This window comes from Crocuta crocuta, unplaced genomic scaffold, assembly GCF_008692635.1.
Source record: "Crocuta crocuta isolate KB4526 unplaced genomic scaffold, BGI_CrCroc_1.0 scaffold750, whole genome shotgun sequence".
Taxonomy (NCBI): Eukaryota; Metazoa; Chordata; class Mammalia; order Carnivora; family Hyaenidae; genus Crocuta; species Crocuta crocuta.
The window spans coordinates 849505-859182 of NW_027529191.1; positions in this window are offsets into that span (position 1 = coordinate 849505).

The following is a 9678-nucleotide window of genomic DNA, read 5'->3' on the forward strand; positions in this document are numbered from 1 at the left end:
AAATACGTCACTAGTTTACAGAGACGCGTCGTGCTTCTTAGATCGAGAGGCCAGGAAGCCGCTGGGGCTGAGCCGCATTCAGACACGGCCACGACCCCATGAGGCGATGCCCTCGCGGCACGTCTCTGAGTCACTCGACAGCGGGCTCTGCGCCGCGCCCGCCACCTCCCACGTGGCTGTCATCCAGACTGTGTTCTCATAAAATACGTGATAGAAAATCCTGAGAGCCCCCTACCTTACTGTCATCGGTCAGGAAAGGGTTTTGTCTTCCCTTTTTCTCAAGCAGCGCTGAGCAAAGGTGGTACATGAGAAATGAGCAGGAGACGTATGCAGGAAAGGAAGTTAATTTCAACACTACATTTCTATCAACTATTATGTAATTAAATAATGCATCATTTAAATTCTAATTTAAATGACTTTCTTATCTTGTGAAACTGACATAACAAAGTCCTTGTCACCCAGCCACGGAGGTGTGGGGAGAGCAGGGTGGGCACACTGCCTCGTGCAGGGGGCCCCAGAGCCCAGAGCAGCCGGCTGGTTCTTCCCGCGGAAGGGGACTTCCTAAATCTCCCCGGGCCTCACGCATCCCAGAGAGAGTAACTCTCTTCAGAGATGTGACCTGCACGGGAGTGACAGGTAGGTGGGAATGTGCAGAAGTACATGTGAGAGAAAGAAGGACACACGAAATTCGGGGCATTCCGGGGTTGGCTTGTGAGCCTCTGTTTGCTGGTAAAGAACACCTCTGTGTGAATTGGAAGTTTCTGAAAGAGCTAAGGGACCTTACACCCATTGGACAGGTGGAGACTGAGTAGAAGCTGCTGCAGCAGCTGGGGGCTTTCTGGGGAATTTAGGTGGGATTTGTCCTGGTCTTTGAGGGCAGCGTGCTGAGACCCAGCAAGCTGGGCGCCCAGGGCATGACTCAGCGCCGACACTTGGCATTGCCTTTGGAAACCCAAAATGTCTGGGGTAAGCCAGATAAACCCAGACGCATTTGATTCAGCTCAGACTGAAGGCGAGGCAATTAAACAGGCTCAGTGAGCGTGGATCCCAGCAGGCGTGAGCCCGGCCCCGTCCTGGGTGTGACGTCCACCCGTGGCTTGGCCAGGACACGGTGATTCCTGCACCCACCCTCCAGCAACCACATGGGGCGAGGGACACATCTGAGGCAGAAAAGAGGGATTTAGGGAACATCCTAGATGCCGTCCTTGGTGGCTGTGAGTGACGCCTGTATGGTGATGCCCTCGCTGGCACTGTCCGCCGGCCTTTGCCACCACTGCAGTTGTGAGGGGGCGGGGGGGCCCCTTCCCCTCCATCTTCCCTTGGTGCTTTTCCTGCTTCTGGGCTCCCCCGCCCCCTCCCCTACCTCCAGCCACAGATGTTATTTTCCTGGGAGCTCATACCAGGCTTCCAGAGGGCTCGCCAGGGGCAGCATGGGGGCCGCCTCACGCTTGCTGAACCTCAGACGTTACATCTTGAAGAACAGTTGTGGGAGTCAGGAGTCGAATTAACAGCCTGGGCTCACAGTTTGTTTGTAGAGGTGTCCAAGGTGACCTCACAAAAGGTCAAGAAAAGATCTTTGTTCTTCCGTTTATTTGTGAGCGCTCAGAAGTAATATTTCCAAGGAGAGCCTGACCTGTGCCCTGGCTTCCTCAAGGGCGCCTCGTCTAACCTGACGAGCGGTGGTCATCACGCGACGGCCACGACACCGTGTCCGTTTGTCCTCACAGTCACAGAGGTCACGAAGCATGCCGTCCGTGCACCGGCACGCAGCAGCAGAGGAAAAGAGATTGACTCTTCCAGATTATTCCGTGCGAGTTTCAGGATTTACCTCAGAACTCCAGTCTCACAGCCAGAGCCCCCCCGGCTGGACCAGGACACGCCGCACTGGGAAGAAAACGTATGGAGACAGATAACGTTTCTGCTGAGTTGGCTATTTTGTGTAAAAGCCTGAAGTCTACCTTTTACAGACACCAGTAAAATTTTACAGTGTACTAATTTCTTCAAGCAAGACAACGTGGCAGCCACTGACGGCGACGTGATGGCAGCCTACAAGGTGAGCAAAGGCTCTAATTTGGAAAAGCGCACCCTTGTCTGAGCTCTTGGACATGGGTTATGGTGTGTGCCTTAAAACCGTGCAGTTGGAGTCCAGGGTGCAGGGCTAACGAGCTGTACAGCCAGGAGCAGATGACCTCTCTATTCCCTGGTGTCCTCGCTTAGGACACGGGGGTAACCGCGGCTCTGACCCTGCCTGTTCCAGAGCCCGGGAGCCGGGGCAGGGGGTTCAGTGTCCCCCTGACGGGAGTCCCTCATACACCAGCAGTGTCACCTGTGGACGGTGGCTGGAGACCCGAGCAGCCGAGGCCACAAGACCCCTTGAACCCAAACCTGGAGGTTGAGCCACGTCAGCCTGGACCACAGGTTTGCTTGGGCAAAGCTCTTCCCAGACCAGACGCCCAGGCCGGCAGGAGATCTGCTTGTCTGAACGGGCAGTGAGCCATGTGCGGAAATGGGTCTTCTCCCAAATTGGACCTAACAAATGCCTGACCTTAAAGAAAAGTGCCAGGGTTGTGAGGTTCCCGTAAGAATGCAGTGAGCATGGAGCGTGTTCACTCCAGAAAAGCTGGAACGCCGCAACGGACGAGTCAGCAGCGACCACACCATTAGAGGGTGGACTGAGCAGAGCACCCCTCCCCCGCAGGAGGCCTGTTGAATGTCGACATGCTCTGTGAAGCAGTCCAATTTTGGAGAAATCCACGCTCACTCACCCTGGGCCTTCGCTGTAAAACACTCTCAACGCCTCTCCTGGTAGTTTGGGAAGCAGCCCAGAAATGCATTTCCAGAGCCTCCTGCCAGGAGTGCCTTGCACCAACCCTCAAAGCTGTTATCTTTTCTCCCTCAGCATCAGTAATATGTCAGCAGAAAGGTCAGTGACCTCTGAGAGATTTTCTTAGAAGGAACAGAATGTTCTGGAACTCTGTGACGACATGGAAAGAAGAGTATGTGTGTGCCACCTTGCAGGTGGATGTAAGCCAACCCGAGGGGGGCATGGGGCACTTGGCTTCAGTGAGCCTGTGAGTGGCTCTTGTGATGAGAGCTTCTGGAAGCTGCCGGCACATCGGATAGAGTGGGTGGATTCAGGAGGGGCTGGCGCCTGGGTGACTCTTAGCTGCCTACTGCAAGCCAGGCCATGGAAATATCATCACCCGGGCCAAAGGGCTGCCCCCAACCCAGGAAGAAAGATATTTTTTCACACCGATTCAGGTCCCACCGCTTCACAGAAATTTCCCGTGGGCTTTACCACAACTGTTTGTGGAGCACAGACGCCACTGGCAGAAAACAGTGGCCATGCATTCCAGCTGGGAAGCCGCACCTGACTCATGGGGGAGGCCGCCGGGTGAAGCCAGGACAGCCTGGCATGGGCTGGCTAGGTGCTGGCCTCCCATTGGGAGAGCCTGCCGAGGCGCAGTGAGTGGGGGCGGGGAACTGAGACCCCAGTCTTGCTGTTTGCCGTTGCAGGAAAATACACAAAACATGAACTTTACAGTCCTGACCCATTTGGGCCTATGGCGGCTCACTGGCGCCACTGCCTTCAGTTCTGCTGCTGCGCGGCCATCCGTGCCCTCCCCACCAGGGCCGGTCCATCCCTTCTGCTGGACTCCGCGCCCGCCAGTGGATCCCCGCTGCGCCGGTGCATGTGCCAGCTCCAGGGCCCGTCGGGGCCACCCCGCACCCCGACACGAGACGTGTGTCCCGCGGGCAGCTGCGCTGCGGAGGGCCCGCAGGCCCCCACATCCTGCCCCCTCAGCTCCAGGCCAGACACTTGCGGAGTGGCTCCCAGGGCCCGGCGACAGTGTCCCGGGGTGGCTGATTTATCATGAAGACACTTGAGCAGCCAGAGGAAGAGGTCTGGGAGGACCCGGTGCCCGGGGCGGCTGTGGCACACTCGTTCCACGGGGTCTACGGAGGGGCTCCGTGTCAGGAAGCCGAGCCCGACTCAGCATTAGTAGGAACAGGGCAGAGGCCAATATACATACATACGCTTCACATGGCCTCTGATAAGGGCTGTCATCCAGGGTTTGTCCTGTGACCAGCCTGCCCCACTCACACATATCGTCGGCCACGCTGCAGCAGGGGTCAGAATTCCCCTCCTTTCTCGGGCCGAATGTTCCGGTGTGTGGATGGACGGCCTTTTGTTCACATCCGTCTGTTGAAGGACCCTTGGTTCCTGTGAGCGGTGCTTCTGCCGACAAGGTGTACGCACCCCAGGTCTTCTGGACACAATCGGGGAGCGGGTCCGCTGCGCTGCACAGTAATTCCCTCCATTTCGGGACCGTTGGGGGAGCCGCCATCCTGTTTTCACAGTGAGGACAGATAGCGGTCACCCCAGATGTGTCTGCCTTCCCAGCTCAGTGGGTCACGTAGACGGCGGTGCCGTCGCGGTGGGACCCTGGGGGACGGGCTTCTGAGACCAGTGACTCTGTATTTGCACATGGTTTGTGAGGTTTCCGTGACCTCGTGATGGCGGAGTGTCCTTCACAGGGACGGTCAGTACGCGGGAAGGACAGACAGGCCATAACAAGCAAAGGAAAAACTTTCTGGGAAGACTCTTGGAATTCCTATGAAAGACAAGGGGTTTTATCTGAATAAGAATCTCCCTTTCGTTATTTCTCCCTTCATCCCTCCTTCCCATCTTCCCTGCGCACTGATCCGCAGTCCACGCTGAGCTCTTCAAGGCCAGCGCCACACCAGCTGCTCGGCTGGGGCCCGGGGCCCCGCAGGTGCGCGCACAGAATACGCAGCCGTGCGAGTGCCCTTCACCCAGGGCAGTTTGCTTTGAGAACACAATGTAGGATATTGTGCAAGCTAATGCTGTTTCTTCCTTTAAAGAATAAAGTTCATTTTGGATTATGGAAAAGCTCTGCGTGAAGGCTAATAGGAAAACATCCCGTGAGAAGTGAACTGAAGCAAGGCATCGGGAAAAACGTTTCTTATAAAATGTCTGGCATGAAAACCAAGTAAATGATGATACTTGCATTTTGATAGATGAAAAATAAATGTGATGATTTTCGTCGGAATGAAGTACAAAACATAACAGAGAAGTATGATTTTGAACGAGATTAATCATATATCATTAGGAAGCAAGAAGAGATTGAATCTACACATAATCCAAACATTTTATGTTAATTGCTGTCAAGTTCTTCTCTGATAAAAAATATTTTAACTAACTAGAAAATCAGTCAGAAACCAGCCCCAGGGGTCCGCATGGCCAGTGTGCTTCAGACCAGTTCTCCGGCCTGGCGGACGGTGGGCACACGCCTGGAGGCGGCGGGGCGGACAGGAAGCCCAGGTGGCTACTGGGTGCTGCAGAGCCTGCGAACAAGTTTGGGATCGAATCCTCCAAAACCGGGGGGTCTCAGCTCAGATTCACCAGGAACAGGACTGAAAAGAGCATTCTGGAAAACTGAAAGGTGTCCCAAGGATTCTGGGAGTGACAGGTGCACAGGCCCCAGGCAGCAAACCTGCGTCTCGCAGGCTCGGGGGCCCGAGGGTGCCAGCCTGCGCTCTGCCCTGTGGCCGCCCCAGTTTAGCAGCGATATCATCCCAGCTACGAGGGACCGTGGGAGCGCGCACGTTTGCCACCTGTGGATTCTGCAAGGCTCCAGTGTCCGTCCGTGCCCTGAGGGACCCAGGACTTCGTCCCGTAAGCTGGCGAGGACGGGGCGTCGTGGGGGGGACTGTGGGATGGCCCACTGCTTCTGCGGACAGGCAAGGGGGGCACGCGGAGCCCCGAGAGTCACAGCGCCCTCTCCGGTGCTGTCTTTGCGACCCCGTGGAGCGAGAGCCCCGAGCCCGGGCCGTGTGCGTCTTGCTGACGGGCCCAAGACCAGAGAGCAGCTTCTGGAAAGCTACATAGGAGCAAACAAATCCGCACACTTTCTGATTGTGACTGGGTAAAACCATTTAAACATGAATTAAGCCATAAACATTAAATAGACAAGTTAAATAACTAAGGCATTACTTCGGAGTCAGCCATAGACGTGAACTAAATATTTCTACAGGATGTAAAACAGGAGCACATTAGTTTATGGTATTTTCAAATACAAGCTATTTTTTAAATCTTTTTTGATGTTTATTTTTGAGAGAGAGACAGGGACAGAGTGCAAGCTAGGGAAGAGCAGAGAGGGAGACACAGAATCGGAAGCAGCTCCAGGCTCTGAGCTGTCAGCACAGAGCCCCACGCGGGGCTTGAACGCATGAGATCATGACCAGAGCCGAAGTCGGACGCTTAACCAACTGAGCCCCCCAGGCGCCCCTCAAATACAAGCTACTTTAAAATAAGAAGACTTGCTGTATGTTCAAGACCCAACACCAACTAGGTCCCGACTAGTGGCAAGAACTTGCACATTCCTGAGACTCGGTGTCCCCATCTGAAAAACAAATGATGGCAGGTGCCCCGTAAAGGTGTCATAAGGACTTCCTGTGACCACACAGGTGCCACGTGTCCTCGGTGTCTGTTGATAATTACTGTTCGTGTCTGGGGCGCCTTATCACAGAAAAACCGCACCACGCCGTTTTGTGCAGTATGTTGTCCTGTAAATTCTCTCCAGTAGGAGGTTATTACTGCTTCCCGGGCGAGTTTCCCCATTTTGCCGCAGGGAGGCGGCCGGCTGTAGCACAGGGCTTGGCTGGGACGCCCTCCCCCGGACACGCGGACGCTCAGTCCTTCAGGGCGGCCCGGGCCTGCGACCTCACATCCTATGCTTCTCACACCCAGAAAACTAATTTTTGAAATATTATCAAAAATCGACATGGAAACTCCTGGGTTACAGAGAACATGCAACACTGTAATGGGCTATTACGTAAAAACCAAAAATACCTGTGACTCAAGTTTGCACGTGTCTCAGGGAAAGAACTTGTCTGTCACGACGTGTGAAATCACCAAGCAGGGTCAGCGAGAAGGCAAGTTCCCGGCACGTTTCAGTGGAACCAGTGCACGCTTTTATTATAGGTGTGAATTGACTCTGGACTTTCAGCAAGAATCGAGTATTAATTCCACACTATCTTTCATGTCGTGGCAAGTCCGTCATTAAGATGAACGTACAGGAGATCTTTTTAAAATTCCTTTTATCTTTTACAAAAATACAGATTGTCTTCTAACACATATCCCCGTGGCAAGATTTTCAAGCAATACCAGTAAAAAGCAAAGCCCTTTGAAAAAGTCTTCCTTTCCTCGTCCCCCCGGCCCACGCTCACAGCTTGCACACCTGGAAGTGACTGTGGTCTCACTGCTGCACACGTCATTCTTGTCCTCGTCTGAAATGCTGAGGGCGGCGCGGCCGGGGCCCGGAGGGGGCTGGGGCGCAGGGGGGCAGCGGCCNCCCGCTGCCCCGCCCCCTCCCGCGGGCTCCCCCTGCCCAGCCTGGGGGAGTCGGCCGCCTGAGGGCACAGCCGCTCCCCCCCGGAACCCGCCCTCACGCCGCCCGCCACTCAGGTCATCTCAGCCCTTCCACAATGGGTGTCTCACGCACACACATCTGAGCGTCTGTCACTAGGATAAATTCCAGATCTGGGATTGTGAGTCCAGAGGCGTGCGCTGGGGGTAGGGAGCTGGGAGCCCAAAGCCAACCACTCACCCAGAGACCCGGTGGGAGCAGCGCAACTGACAGACCACGCGGCTTATGTGGCAGGCCGGCAGCGAGGGCCCGAGAGCACAGGTGTCCCTGATACCCCTGATGCGAATCCAGGAGTGCAGGGTGGGCCCGATCCCTCATCTGCCCTGTGGTCCCGTCTGCACTAAGTGGGTGCTGAGTGCTTTCGCCTGATTGGACCCCTGGGTGTGGAGGACCCAGGCCTCACCCGGAACAGAGACGCAGGGATGTCCCGTAAAGCCTGGGCCCGCGTGGGGCCGGAGTCGGGTGGGGCGCCCGGTGAGCCCAGGTGTGGGTGGGCATCACCGTGGCCAGGCTGCTGGCCCACCCGACTGGCCAGGTAGGAAGAGAGGCCAGGCCCGTGTGGACCAGCCGTGCGAACCGCCTGGCTCCAGAAGCAGAGGCGAGGAAGCTGGGGCCTTGCCTCCCCTCCGCGGCTGCCCGCACCCCTGGGGTTCGCTCCCTCCAGGAGTGTGCTGTCCCCTGGCTCCGCCAGCCTCTGTGACGGCCGTGGCGCGTTGCCGCCGTTTCGAATTGTTCCCCGTGCAAACAGCATCTCTGTGCGTCCCACTGGCTTTTGCAAAGGGACAGCAGGACACATCAGGAGGGAGGGGTGACTCTGGGTGGGGCTTCTGCACCCACCTGTCACCCATGGAGGTGGGGAGGCACATCGTCTGCGGGGCCACCCATCCGTCCCCGCCAGGGGGCCGCCAGAGCCGGAGTGAGGAGCTGCCTGGCACTGGCAGGTGGCCCGGCTGTACTTGGGCCGCCCCTGGATTGCTGCTCGTGGGTGTGGCCTGGGAGACGGCACGCCCTCGGGGGGAGAGTGGGAGCCACCAAACCCGGGGCGCAGCCTCACAAACCGCTGAAGACCCGCAGCCGTGCTCCACCTCCCCGGGCACCAGCTTCCTCTCCGGATGTGGGAGGGTAGAGTCCCGGGGCTGCTGCTCCCTGCTGGCCGGGCAGGGGCTGGGGGCGCGGCGATCCCAGGGGACCTGCCCTGACAGCGGGAATGGGTCACCTGCAAGAGTCAGAGTGCCCGGCCCGGCAGCCTGGTCCTGGTGACTGAGCAGCGGAGCCCCCGACAGACCTCAGGGCGTGTTTAGAGCGTGGACACACGGCTGAGTGTCGGTGCAGCCGGGTCTGGGTTACGCTGGTTCGATTCCGTCCCTTTGTGACCCCCGGCCCCGGCCCCCGGCCCTGCAATAGCGCGTGGACTTGCGCTCAGACGGGAGAGTGTCACCTGCCTGCGGGTCACGGGAGCCGCCCATCCCACACACAGCTCATGCTCGAAGCCGAGTGTGGGTCACGTGTGCTTCTGGAGGGAGTGGAGGGGCGTGTGGCGCCAGGAGCCTGTTGCACGGTCCCCGCTGTGCGGCTCCTCGCCCCCCTCGTCCTCCGCGGCCAGCTGTACTGCTCAGGCCCAGGACAGAGGAGGGACACGGCCGTCCTCGGCTGGGACCCAGGCGAGGGAGGACCTCACTGCCCGCCGGTGCAGCCAGCTGGGGGCTAACCGCTGCCCCCTCAAAATTCACACCTTGGGGTCCCAGTACCCCTGGATGCACTGGAGACAAGGTGCCTACGGAGGGAGTTAGTGACTGGTCTCAGAGTGGGCCGTATTCCAGTGCGGCTGGTGCCCTCATGGACTCGCCGGCGAGGACAGACATGGGGGACGGACACATGCGAACCGCCCGCGGACCCCTCAGAGGCTTCCTCCCGCCGCGCCCGGACCCCAGGCCTGCAGCCCCAGGGCTGTGAGGGCCCATCCTGTGGTTCAAGCCGCCACGTGCGGTGACTTGTCTCGGCGCCCCGGCAAACCACCGACGCTCCAGGCTCGCTCTGTACCCTGTGCTCAGTCCCACCGAATTCCCCAGGAGCAGATGTAAGGTCCGTCAGTCTGGTCCTGATTTCCCTTTCAGCGCTCGCTTTACACGACTCGCGTCCCGGCCCCTCCCTGTGACCCGGTCAGGCCTCCAGGTGTGTCATCCCTCCGTTCCCTCCTTCATCCACACTTGCCAGGGATTCCACC